The 13,059-nt window shown below is 33.4% G+C and overlaps 1 protein-coding gene and 1 non-coding gene across 6 annotated transcripts in view; one reads left to right on the forward strand and one right to left on the reverse strand.

Annotated features, from left to right (window-relative positions):
• Positions 1–13,059, reverse strand: part of LRBA (LPS responsive beige-like anchor protein) — a 755,230-nt gene that overhangs the window by 400,919 nt on the left and 341,252 nt on the right. The gene's annotated exons all lie outside the window — the stretch shown is intronic.
• On the forward strand, positions 12,741–12,887 carry LOC125094472 (U4 spliceosomal RNA). Its single transcript, XR_007125513.1, has one exon. It is a non-coding gene; the product is annotated as a U4 spliceosomal RNA (small nuclear RNA).

Consider the following 13,059-nt stretch of genomic DNA (forward strand, 5'->3'; position numbering starts at 1 on the left):
CAGGGAAAGACAATTATCATACGATATCTCTGATATGAGGAATTTGAGAGGTAGGGCAGGGGGTAGGGAAGTAGGGAAGGGAAAAATGAAACAATATGGGATCGGGAGGGAGACAAACCATAAGAGACTCAATCTCACAGAACAAATAGAGGGTTGCTGGGGGGTTGAGGGCGTAGGGATAAGGTGGATGGGCTGTGGACATTGGGGGGTATGTGTTATGGTGACTGCTGTGGAAATGTGTAAGCCTGATGATTCACAGACCTGTTCCCCTGGAACAAATAATACATTATATGTATAAAAATAATTTAAAAATAATAATTAAAAAAAGAAATGTGGCAAGACAATGGGGTGCATTAATCACTACTAATGGAGAATCACACAGGAAATAGAATAGTATCATCCTTAGATTCAAAAAAGTTTTCATTAACTTTGACTATCAGTCTCACATTAACATTTTAAGATGAGAGAGCTAAATAAAAGCCAAAAATAAGGAGGATAAAGTTAAAAGAAGCAGAAAGATGACAAACAGGAAAGCATAAACAGGAGTTTGAATGAAAAAATACTTTGCATTGTCTCATTATTACAGGTTTAATTTAAAAGCTCGAAAAAACAGAGGCACTTGGGTGGCTCAATAAGTAGAGTGTATGACTCTTGACTTTAGCTGAGGTCATGATCTCAGCATTGTGAGATCGGGTCCTGTGTTGAGATTTGCACTGAGCATGGAGTCTGCTTAAGACTCTCTCTCTTTCTCTGCCTATGCCCCTCCACCCCTGTTGTGCTCTCTCTCTCTCACTCATAAATAGTAGAAAAAACAGTAAACAGTATTTCATTTGTACTAAATTTCAACCACTAAATGAAAGACAAATGGGGAATTCAATTGTGTAATGGGAATACAAGATAAAAAACTAGACACACATGTAAAAAAAAAAGTTGTAATTCAATTATTAAACAGCTCAGACTTCTTTTGAACTCTGCCAATTTTACATGCATATGGGAACAAATATTTCAAATCAGTATAAAAGAGCAAAATAAAGAGAAAGAATATATATTTAAGGTTTAGTTTCAAAAAAACTTCTACAAAAGCGAATGAAAAATGACACAAATAGATGGAAAGATATACCATGCTCATAGACTGGAATTATTGTTAAAATGTGTATACTACCCAAAGCAATTTACAGATTCAATGCCTCCTTATCAAAATACTAATAGCATTTTCCACAGAACTAGAACAAACACACTTAGATTTGTATACAACTAAAAAAACCCACAAAACCCTGAATAGCCAGAGAAATATTAAGAAAAAAAGGAACACAGCTGGATATATCACAATCCCAGATTTCAAAGTACTCTGCAAAGCTATACCAATCACAATACTATGGCAATGACACAAATGCAAAAACACAAATCAATGAAATAAAACAGAGAGACCAGAAATGAACCCACATTTATATGGTCAGTTCATCTATGATGGAGGCAAGACTATAGAATGGAAAAAAACATAGTCTCTTCAATAGTTGGTTTTGGGAAAACTGCACAACTACATGCAAAAAATGAAACTGCATCACTTTCTTACACCATAAAGAAAAACTCGAGGGTTTTAGAGCGGAGGTGCAGAAATGGGTTCGCCCGGTGATGGGTATTAAGGAGAGCACATATGACATGGAACACTGGGTGTTATAGGCAAATTAATCATGGAACATTACATCCAAAACTAATGATGTACTGTATGGTAACTAACATAACATAATTAAAAATAAATAAATAAGTAAATACCTACATGTGAGACTTTTTTGAAACCATAAAACTCCTAAAGTAAAACATAAGCAGTAAACTCTTGGACATGAGTTTTAAGATATTTTGGATCTGTCTCTCAGGCAAGGTCAATAAAAGCAAAAATAATTGGGACTATATCAAGATAAAAAGCTTTTACACTGAGAAGGAAACCAACAATAAAACTAAAAGACAACCTACTCAATGGGAGAATCTATCTGCAAATGATACATCCAATAAGGGGTTAATATCTAAAACATAAAGAACTTGAACAATTCAACCCCTAAAATTCAAAGGTGGATTTAAGTGGACCCACACAGTTCAAACCCATGTTGTTCAAAGATCAACTATAAATTTATTTTTAATTAAGTGAATGAAGGAAAATTTCAAGATTATTACATAGGTGAAACTCTAATAATACTGCCATTTAGTACCCATCTTTGGGGCTGGACCAAATAAATTATAAGCCCCAGATTTGGGGTTATACTTAATGACCTTTAAGGAGCCCCATATTACAAAGAATTTAAATACCTGGTCTAAAATACTACATAGTAAGTTAAGGGCTGAACCAGAACTAAATCCTAGTTCTGACAAATCCCAAATCTATACACTGAGGATCATAATAATAATTTTACAGACCACATGTAATTAAATATTTAAATCAATACTCTAAGTCTCATAAAATAAAAGCTAAAAACTACAAACCTCTTAAGCAAAAAAAGAGTCGACCACAGGATTTTTAGAGAGTTTTTTATTTATCAAATCAAAAAGCAAGTCTTAACCCTTAGAAAACTTAAGTATTGTAGTACATACATAACAACCACCATACTGTAAGTTCAGCAAATAATTACTACAGAGATTTAAATTCTCTGACTTTATACATCATTAAATGTAGTTCAAAAACATTGGCAAACTGAATACCCCCATGCAAAAGAATGAAATTGTACCCTTACCTTACACCACACATAAAAAACAACTCAAAATGAATTATTTAAACATGAGACCTGAAGGCATAAAACTCCTTGAAGAAAACATAGGGGATAAGCTCTTTCACACAGATCTTGGCAATGATTTTTCATGCTTAACACCAAAAGCACAGGCAAAAAAAGCACTAACAAATGAGAAGGACCCTATCAAACAAAAATTTTCTACAAAGCAAATAATAAACAAAATGAAAAGGCAATCCACAGAATGGGAGAAAATATATGCAAACCAAATACCCAATAAGGGGTTACTATCCAAATTCAGTAGAAGAAAAATAATCTGATTTTTACAAATGGGCAAAGGATCTAAATACATAGTCTTCCAAAGAACATATATGAGTGGCCAAGATGTGCATGATAAGACACTCAGTCACCATCACTAATCAACAGGAAAATGCAAATCAAAACCAAAATGAGATTTCACATCATACCCGTTAGAATGGCTATCATCAAGAAGACAAGAGATATTAACTGTTGGGAAGGATGTGAAGAAAAAGGAACTGTTGTGCACCATAAGTGAAATGTAAACCGATTCACCACTATGGAAAACATGGAAGTTCCTCAAAAAACTAAAAATAGAACTACCTTATGATTCAGTAATTCCACTTCTTTATATCCAAAAGAAATAAATTACTATCTCTAAAATACATTTCATTGCAGGATTATTTCAAATGCCAAGACATTAGAAACATTCTAAGCATCTACTAGCAGTTGGATAAACAAAATTATAAACACACACACACACACTCCTACATATATATACATATATACATACATATAAACATACACACACATATACATACAATGGAATATTATTCAGGCTTTAAAAAAAGTAAATTAGTCACTTAAGACAACGTGGATTAACCTGAAAGACATTATCCTACCTGAAATAAACCAAACACACAATGACAAATACTGCATGATTTCACTTATATGTGGAATCTAAAACAAAAACAGAGCTCACACTAAGGGAGTAGAATGATAGTAACCAAAAGCTAGGGAGTGGGGGAAAGAAAAGATATTAATGAAAGAGTATAAAGTTTAAGTTATGAAATGAGTAAGTTCTTGATACTCAATGTACAGCATGGTGACTATAATTAACAATAATGTATTTTGCAAACTTGGAATCTTAAGTTTTCTCACCACACACACACACACAAAAAATGGTAACTATGTGAGGTGATGTATATGTTAATTTACTTGACTGTGGTACTTATTCACAATGTACTAATGTATCATATATCAAAATATCACTGTTATGCACTTTAGATATCCACAATATTTATTTGACAACCATATCTCAATAAAACTAGAGAGAAAAAACAGTTTAAATCTATAAGCAACAAAAGAATTACTACTTTTTGTTATGCCTCTACTAAAATAGGAACAGAATATTTTATTAATCTAAAATAATCTAGGATTTCACAGGAAAAGACTGAATCCCCAGACTTTGCTAACTAAATATGAAAATCTTCATGAATCTTATATCATGTAGCAGTTGATACTTTCATTCATTTAGCAATTCTTTATTGAATGCTTCCCATGTTCAAAGCCCATGCTAGGAATTCAAACAAAAATAAGAAACAGAGCCCATTACAAAGGGGTCAATACCTAATGTTTGTTTCCCTCAGTAGATACAAATAATTTCAAAACATTTTTAATGGATATAAGTAACTCTCACAAGGTATCTAAGAAGATAACATTATCTAGAATTTTAAAATGCAGTATCTATATCAAAGAGAAATAGCAGTGAGGTGACCTCTATCCCCATTACATGACTGCTATAAGAGAAGTGAGGTATGCAAACCACACAGACTCTTATATAAGACATTCTCAAGCCAGAATCTGTAAACCTCCCCAAATTATATGTAAAATGTTACAGTTATATTTGTTTGAATTTCTCAAGGTCATATTCTCAAAAAAGTTCATACCAAAATGAAAACATGAGAAGTACTGACTCAAAATAACACCTAACATATTATAATCCCATTTTTGGTTGAATATATATGATATGTGAAATATATATACAAAAAATATATATAAAGTGTACATTTACAGTAGAGCTACTAAAAAGTTATGTGCCAAACCATTACCTTGGGAGGTATGGTAAGAGGAAAGATACTGAAGAATGTTTGTTTGTTTGTTTTAAATTTATACTACTGTTCTCATTACATTGTCTCTTCTGTTCTTTGTCCCCCACCTTTTATTGGCACGTTATATTCCAGTGTAATTTTTTTGAGTTAAGAAAACCAGAAAAAGGGGCGCCTGGGTGGCTCAGTGGGTTAAAGCCTCTGCCTTCGGCTCGGGTCGTGATCTCAGGGCCCTGGGATCGAGCCCCGCATCGGGCTCTCTGCTCGTGGGAGCCTGCTTCCCCCTCTCTCTCTCCTTGCCTGCCTCTCTGCCCACTTCTGGTCTCTGTCAAATAAATAAATAAAATCTTTAAAAAAAAAAAAAAGAAAAAGAAAAAAAAGAAAACCAGAAAAAGCCATTGATCTAAATGAAATTTTTTTGTAAATCAGGATCTCTCCATTCAACTTTCTGGGATGTGCTGAATTCTACTTTTAAAAGACACTTTATTTTTAGGGGCGCCTGGGTGGCTCAGTGGGTTAAGCCGCTGCCTTCGGCTCGGGTCATGATCCCAGGTCCTGGGTTCGAGCCCCACATCGGGCTTTCTACTCAGCAGGGAGCCAGCTTCCTCCTCTCTCTCTGCCTGCCTCTCTGCTTACTTGTGATTTCTCTCTGTCAAATAAATAAATAAAATCTTTAAAAAAAAAAAAGACACTTTATTTTTAATTTTCATAATAATCTAAGCAAACCAATAAAAATAGATTTTAGGTTATCTGGATTATAGATATGTAGAAGTGCTTATACACAACTACACAACTTTTATACAACTACAACCCAATTAATCAAAAATTAAAGCAACAGCACAAAAAAAATCAATGTATTTGTATTATTTATGATTGCTTAAAGTGAGAATATAACCTCCAATGAATTAATGAGCCTTAGACTACCATAATGTTAAAATGGAATCAATCCATGAAAATTACTATATGCAGCTGATTTTACCAATTATAATGACAAAACTTCTTTCATAATAATACTTAACTGAAAGGCATCACAGACTAGCATTTCAGTATTGACTTAAATCTAAAACTAATTCTATATTGTGAAAATGGCTTGCTGCAGAACACTAATGCAATAACTGAATATCGTTGATATGAAAAGATGAATTCACATGTAGTGATATATTATGCACTGCATTAATGAAAATTGGACATAAGTTTCAAAACTGAAAAATGAAAGGAGAGCATGACATCAATTTTTTATTCCCCCAAATGTTCCTTCTTCAACAGTACCAGCAACTCAAGATTTTTACCAAAGTGTTTAACCATCTAGAATAAAGAGTACATTTACAACTTCTATACTATTTTACCACTGTTAATAAAACAAGAAAGAGGATTAGAAGAGATAGTAATATACATATGTTTTAGACAAAATTAGGAAGACATATTACATATTAGGAAGATACCTACGTAGAGATATACAGCAAATTTGGGGAAATGTAAAATGGCAGTTGAGGTCTACAGCATAGTAATTACACCAAAATTCTACCAAATGTTTAAAAGTCAACAACTCCACTTCTACTAGCACTGAAACTAAGCATATAAAAACACACAAAATCTTTTTTTTTTAATTTAACTTTGTTTTTTCAGTGTTCCAGCGTTGTTTATGCACCACACCCAGTGCTCCATGCAATACGTGCCCTCCATAATACCCATCACCAGGCTCACCCAACCCCTCACCCCCCTTCCCCTACAAAACCCTCACTTTGTTTCTCAGAGTCCACAGTCTCTCATGGTTCATCTCCCCCTCCAATTTCCCCCAACTCACTTCTCCTCTCCAATTCCCAAAGTCCTCCATGTTATTCCTTATGCTCCACAAGTGAAACCGTAAGATAACTGACTCTCTCTGCTTGACTTATTTCACTCAGCATAATCTCCTCCAGTCCCACCCATGTTGATACAAAAGTTGGGTATTCATCCTGTCTGATGGAGGCATAATACTCCATTGTACATATGGACCATATCTTCTTTATCCATTCATCTGTTGAAGGCATGTTGGCTCTTTCCAGTTTGGTGACTGTGGTCATTGCTGCTATGAACACTGGGGTACCGATGGCCCTTCTTTTCACTACATCTGTATCTTTGGGGTAAATACCCAGGAGTGCAATTGCAGGGTCATAGGGTAGCTCTATTTTTAAATTCTTAAGGAATCTCCACACTGTTTTCCAAAGTGACTGCCCCAACTTACATTCCCACCAATAGTGTGAGAGTGTTCCCCTTTCTCCACACCCTCTGTAATACTTGTTTACTGTCTTGTTAATTTTGGCCATTCTAACTGGTGTAAGGTGGTATCTCAATGTGGTTTTGATTTGAATCTCCCTGATGGCTAATGATGATGAACATCTCTTCATGTGTCTGTTAGCCATTTGTATGTCTTCTTTGCAGAAGTGTCTGCTGATGTCTTCTGCCCATTTTTTGACGTGATTATCTGTTTTGTGTGTGTTGAGTTTGAGGAGTTCTTTATAGATCTTGGATCTCAGCCCTTTGTCTGTACTGTCATTTGCAAATATCTTCTCCCATTCCATGGGGTGCCTCTTTTTTTGTTGACTGTTTCCTTTGCTGTGCAGAAACTTTTGATCTTGATGAAGTCCCAAAAGTTCATTTTCGTTTTTGTTTCCTTTGCCTTTGGAGACACATCTTGAAAGAAGTTGCTGTGGCCGATGTCAAAGAGGTTACTGCCTATGTTCTCCTCTGGGATTTTGATAGGTTCTTGACTCATGTTGAGGTCTTTTATCCATTTCGAGTTTATCTTTGTGCATGGTGTAAGAGAATGGTGAAGTTTCATTCTTCTACACATAGCTGTCCAATTTTCCCAGCACCATTTATTGAAGAGACTGTCTTTTTTCCATTGGGTATTTTTTCTTGCTTTGTTGAAGATTACTTGACCATAGAGCTGTGGGTCTGTATCTGGGCTCTCTACTCTGTTCCACTGGTCTATATGTCTGTTTTTGTGCCAGTGCCATGCTGTCTTGGTGATCACAGTTTTGTAGTAAAGCTTGAAATCAGGCAACATGATGCCCCCAATTTTGTTTTTCTTTTTCAACATTTCCTTAGCAATTCGGGGTCTCTTCTGGTTCCATACAAATTTTAGGATTGTTTGTTCCAGCCCTTTGAAACATGCTGTGGAATTTTTATCAGGATGGCACTGAAAATATAGATTGCTGTAGGCAATACAGACATTTTAACAACATTTTTTTTTTCTGATCCATGAGCATGAAATGCTTCTCCATCTTTTTGTGTTTTCTTCAGTTTCATTCATGAGTGTTCTGTAGTTCCTTGAGTACAGATCCTTTACATCTTTGGTTAGGTTCATTCCCAGGTATCATATGGTTCTTGGTACTATAGTAAATAGGATCTATTCTCTAACTTCCCTTTCTATATTTTCATTGTTAGTGTATAAGAAAGCAACTGATTTCTCTACACTGATTTTGTATCCTGCCACATTACTGAATTGCTGTATGAGTTCTAGTAGTTTGCAGGTAGAGTCTTTTGGGTTTTCCATATAAAGTATCATGTCATCTGCGAAGAGAGAGAGTTTGACTTCTTCTTTGCCAATCTGAATTTTATTTCTTTTTGTTGTCATACTGCTGTTGCTAGGAGTTCTAGTACTATGTTGAACAACAGTGGCAAGAGTGGGCATCCTTGTCATGTTCCTTATCTCAAAGGGAAGGCTGTCCATTTTTCCCTTTTAAATTGAGAATGATAGTCGCTAACACACAAAGTTTTTAATTCTTTCTGTGACGCAGGTATAATACTGATATCCAAAACCGCAGGTATAATACTGATATCCAAAACCTGCCAAATACTGTGACGCAGGGATAATACTGATATCCAAAACCTGCCAAATACCTAAAACTGATTAGAAAGGTAGAAACAAACACAATTTACCTTATGAACAGAATGCAAAAATCACAAATGAAACATTAGCAAACACAATCTCGCAGCACATTAAGGAAAAAACTTATGAGCACATCATACTGGTATAATATTGACATACCTAATATATTTTAAAGCACAGTATCTACTCTATCGCTCCACTTAAGGATGATAAAACTGGATAAAATTCCTTATTTATTAAAAAGGAAAAAAATCAACAAAACAGAAAAGCTAATAATTCATTAAAATGATATGTCTACTTTAGCTCAAACTGTGTCACAATTAACTAGGAAAAGACTGAAACATCTCTGCTAAAATCAGGAACTAAATAGATGCCCACTATTTTTTTTTTTAACAGTACACTGCTTATCTCACTTACATGTAGAATAGAAAAAAAAAAAAGCTTAACTTATAGTAATAGAGCAGAATGCTTAAACACAAAATAAAATACCAGCAAACAGAAACTAGCAATTAATAATAATCATTATTACTCAATAACAATTGAATAAACCAATTCAATTATGTAATAAAACAGCAATTAGAAGAATAAAAGTTGGAAATAAGAAGGAAAAACTATCAATATCTGCAAAAGATATCAATGCATACCTGATATGTCCATGAGAAATAAATGAAAATAATTTTTTGAACCTTATATCAGATAAACAAGACGAGTCATAGAATTCTAAAAAGAAGTTCTAAAGTCAATGTGAGCAAGAAGGAGTGTGGCCTCACAAATATTAAAGCACACTATAAAGCCTGAACAATTCATCAATACATGAAATCAGACAGAACAAGAGGGAAAAAATAAAATGTCAAGAAAGAGGCCTAAAAATATATAGGCATTTACTCTATGGTAACAGTGGCATCTCAAACTAGTGAAGAAAATTTAGACTATGTAGTAGATGATACAGGGAGACCTATATTATCACATAAATAGTTATATTCATATCAGTTTATCCTAAGATAAATTACAAATAAAATATTTAAATGTAAAATAATAAAACTGTAGAAATACTAACAGAAACATAAAGAAATTCCTTCTTAATCTATGAGTGGTAGACCTTTTCAACTACCAATCAAAAAATTCAGAAGTCATAAAAGAAAATATTCATAAATCCAACAATAGAAACGTTGTTTTAAAAACCTCTATAGGACAACAACAACAACAAAAATCCATCATTCGTAAGTCAGCAAATTGGTAAAAATAGTTGCAACAAAAGAAGCTGATTCCTTAATACATGTAGAACTTCTACAAATTAGTAAGGAAAAAAACAATCCAACAGAATAGGCAAAGGATATGTTCTCAGAAAGACATATGGCTACAAACTAATCAACCTCATTCATAAAAAGCAGAAACATAAGCTAAAACATCAGGAAGAAATAAAAATAAAAACTATCAACCACTATGGACAATCTACGAAAATGACAGAAGTCTAAAAGTCTGATTACACACTATTAGGAAACAGACATATGTTGCTTATAGAAGTAAAAAAGATTCACCAAAATAATATTAAGTTTAAAAACCAAAATACAGAACATTATACACGTGTTTGTACTTGTATAAGGAAAGGAGATAAGCATATATATTTCTATTTTTATACATGTGTATGAAGAAACTCAGAAGATATACAAGAAACTAGCAATGGTTTCCTAGAAGGATGAGGACGTGGTTAGAGGAGGACTTTTCACTATGGTCCTTCCTTCTCACCCTTTTTTCATTTTAAAATAACTACAGAAACTACTAAATACAAAATTTTAAAAAACTATTTAATGCCTTGTCTTCTCTATGGAGGTTTTAGGTAATAGCAACATTACATGAGATTGCTAAAAGAGCACAAAGTTAAAAGTACCAAGAGGTATTCTTGTAGACCTATACTTTTGAAACAGGAATAAGAAATGGAGAAAAAAGTGAAACTACAAGAACCATGAGAAGTAAAAAGCTGATCAGACAAGTGTGAGGTAAGAAAGCCAAACAAAAAACGAATTTCAAAATGTAAGTGTTGGTCATCAATGTCAAATGACACAGAGACCAAAAGGGATAAAAACTGAAAAGCAGGGGCGCCTGGGTGGCTCAGTGGGTTAAGCCGCTGCCTTCGGCTCAGGTCATGATCCCAGGTCCTGGGTTCGAGCCCCACATCGGGCTTTCTGCTCAGCAGGGAGCCTGCTTCCTCCTCTCTCTCTGCCTGCCTCTCTGCCTACTTGGGATTTCTCTCTGTCAAATAAATAAATAAAATCTTTAAAAAAAAAAAAACTGAAAAGCAGCCACTGGACAGCATAATTAGATCACTAATGATATGCAAGAGAACATTTTTAATTTATTTGTTCTAGGATTGGAGATGGAAAGGAGGGAAGCCATGCTGCAAGAAACTGAAAATGTCAGGGGGTGTGAAAGTAAAGACACCATTCAAGCAAAAGGTTGGCAGAATGACAGAGGAAAGTGAAAATGGAAGCTTGAAAATTCTAACAGCACTTTGAAACAAGGTTGCCAAGACTCAGTCTATGATAATTAGACAGAAAAATATCAATATATCACCACTGAGATGCTATAACACACTCCCAAAAAGGTCAGTTGAGAGGGAGGGTCAGGGAAAGCTCCCAACATATTAAATAATAATCTCATACAAAACACTACACTTTGTTAAAGAAAACCACAGAGAGTAGTCAATGATTATAAAGATCACCAATGACATTAAGTAAAAATAAGATGTTTCAATCAAAACTACTCTTTAACAGTGAGCTGCCTATTTCATACTTATTGAAGGTCTGGAACTGAAAAGTTCATGGTATTCTGGAAACAGGTATCAAGGCAGATCTCACAAGAAACAGAGGCGCATCATCTAAGGATCTTTTTCACATTAAGAATCCTATTAGAAAGAAAACACTAAAAGGTAATTGAATTTCCCTCAGTTATCTTCATCTCTGTCAGCTCCTGCTACAATAACTTACTCTCCAGAGCAGAGATAACTCAATTCTGTCCAGCAAGCATATGTTATGAATCTCCAAAGCAAACATGTCTAAATCATTCTGGTCTTCTATCAAGGTTGGCTGTGGATATGAACTCTGACAGAAAGCAAACAAATTTATTTTTATCTTTTCAATAATTCACTTCTTCATGCTTTGATGGAAGAAATCATGAGACAAATATATGGTCTGCAGTTATGTTACACAGTCGGTGGAAACGGTTGCCATGACTTAAACAAAAAGACTTAATTAATCATTCTTAAATACAAAGACAATACTATCAGCATATAGAACTGGTAAATTACCTGAAGTTTCAATTTGTTTATATAGTTATCTCTAACAGTGAGTTCAAATAAAAGAATACTATTAATCAGATGCTATTAACAATGATATCACAAATACTATTTTAACCCTTTCATCCTTAAATAGCATTTAGTAAAGCATATTTTAGAAAATATAATACTAGGAAACTCATTTTCAAAAAGAGCATCAACAATATTACTTGAATAACAGTTCTTGCAAGGAAATGTATTTCTATCTATATTCTAAACGAGCATTTCATAACAGAAAGGAAAAATAAAACAAAAAGGTACAGTATCAGAAATTAGAATAAGAAATTCTATAAGTTTGAGTTTCTTAATTTAAATTAAAATCTACATAGCACCAAGATCATTTGAAACACAAACTAATCCAAATTCAAATATCTGATGAACATAACTAATTTAACCCACATTATAAAATTAAATAAAATTATCTTTATATAAAAACATCATTTTGTGTAAATACTAGATTTTATAAAATATAAATTTATATATAATATATAAACATAAAAATAAAATATACATATATACTTAGATGAATATTAAATATATTTGTTTATATTTATATACCATATATATTTATAGAAAATATCTTAAACACTATGTATATACAATATTAAGTTTGTATGTTTATATAAATATGTTAGTACATTTATGTGTAAAATATTTATATGATAAAATTACATTAAAAACCCAAAATATATAGCTTTGTGCAGTGGCAATATCATAGCCAATGAGGTTTATCCGAGGCGCAATTAATGCTAATTGAAAAAAAAAAACCCAAAATATAAAATCTTAATCTCCACAATACACTTTTTATTAAGGTTTCATTATATCCATTTTATAGAAAGAAAAGAAGACTCATAGAAGTTCAGTGAATTTTTCCCAAGACTTTCCAATTAATCAACTGGGGAGCTTAGAATCTGAACATGTTTTCTAAGTCCATGTTCCTGCTATAGTAGTATTTTTTTTTTTTTTAAAGATTTTATTTATTTATTTGACAGAGAGAGATCACAAGTAGAC

The sequence above is a fragment of the Lutra lutra genome, chromosome 2 (genome assembly GCF_902655055.1).
Source record: "Lutra lutra chromosome 2, mLutLut1.2, whole genome shotgun sequence".
NCBI lineage: Eukaryota > Metazoa > Chordata > Mammalia > Carnivora > Mustelidae > Lutra > Lutra lutra.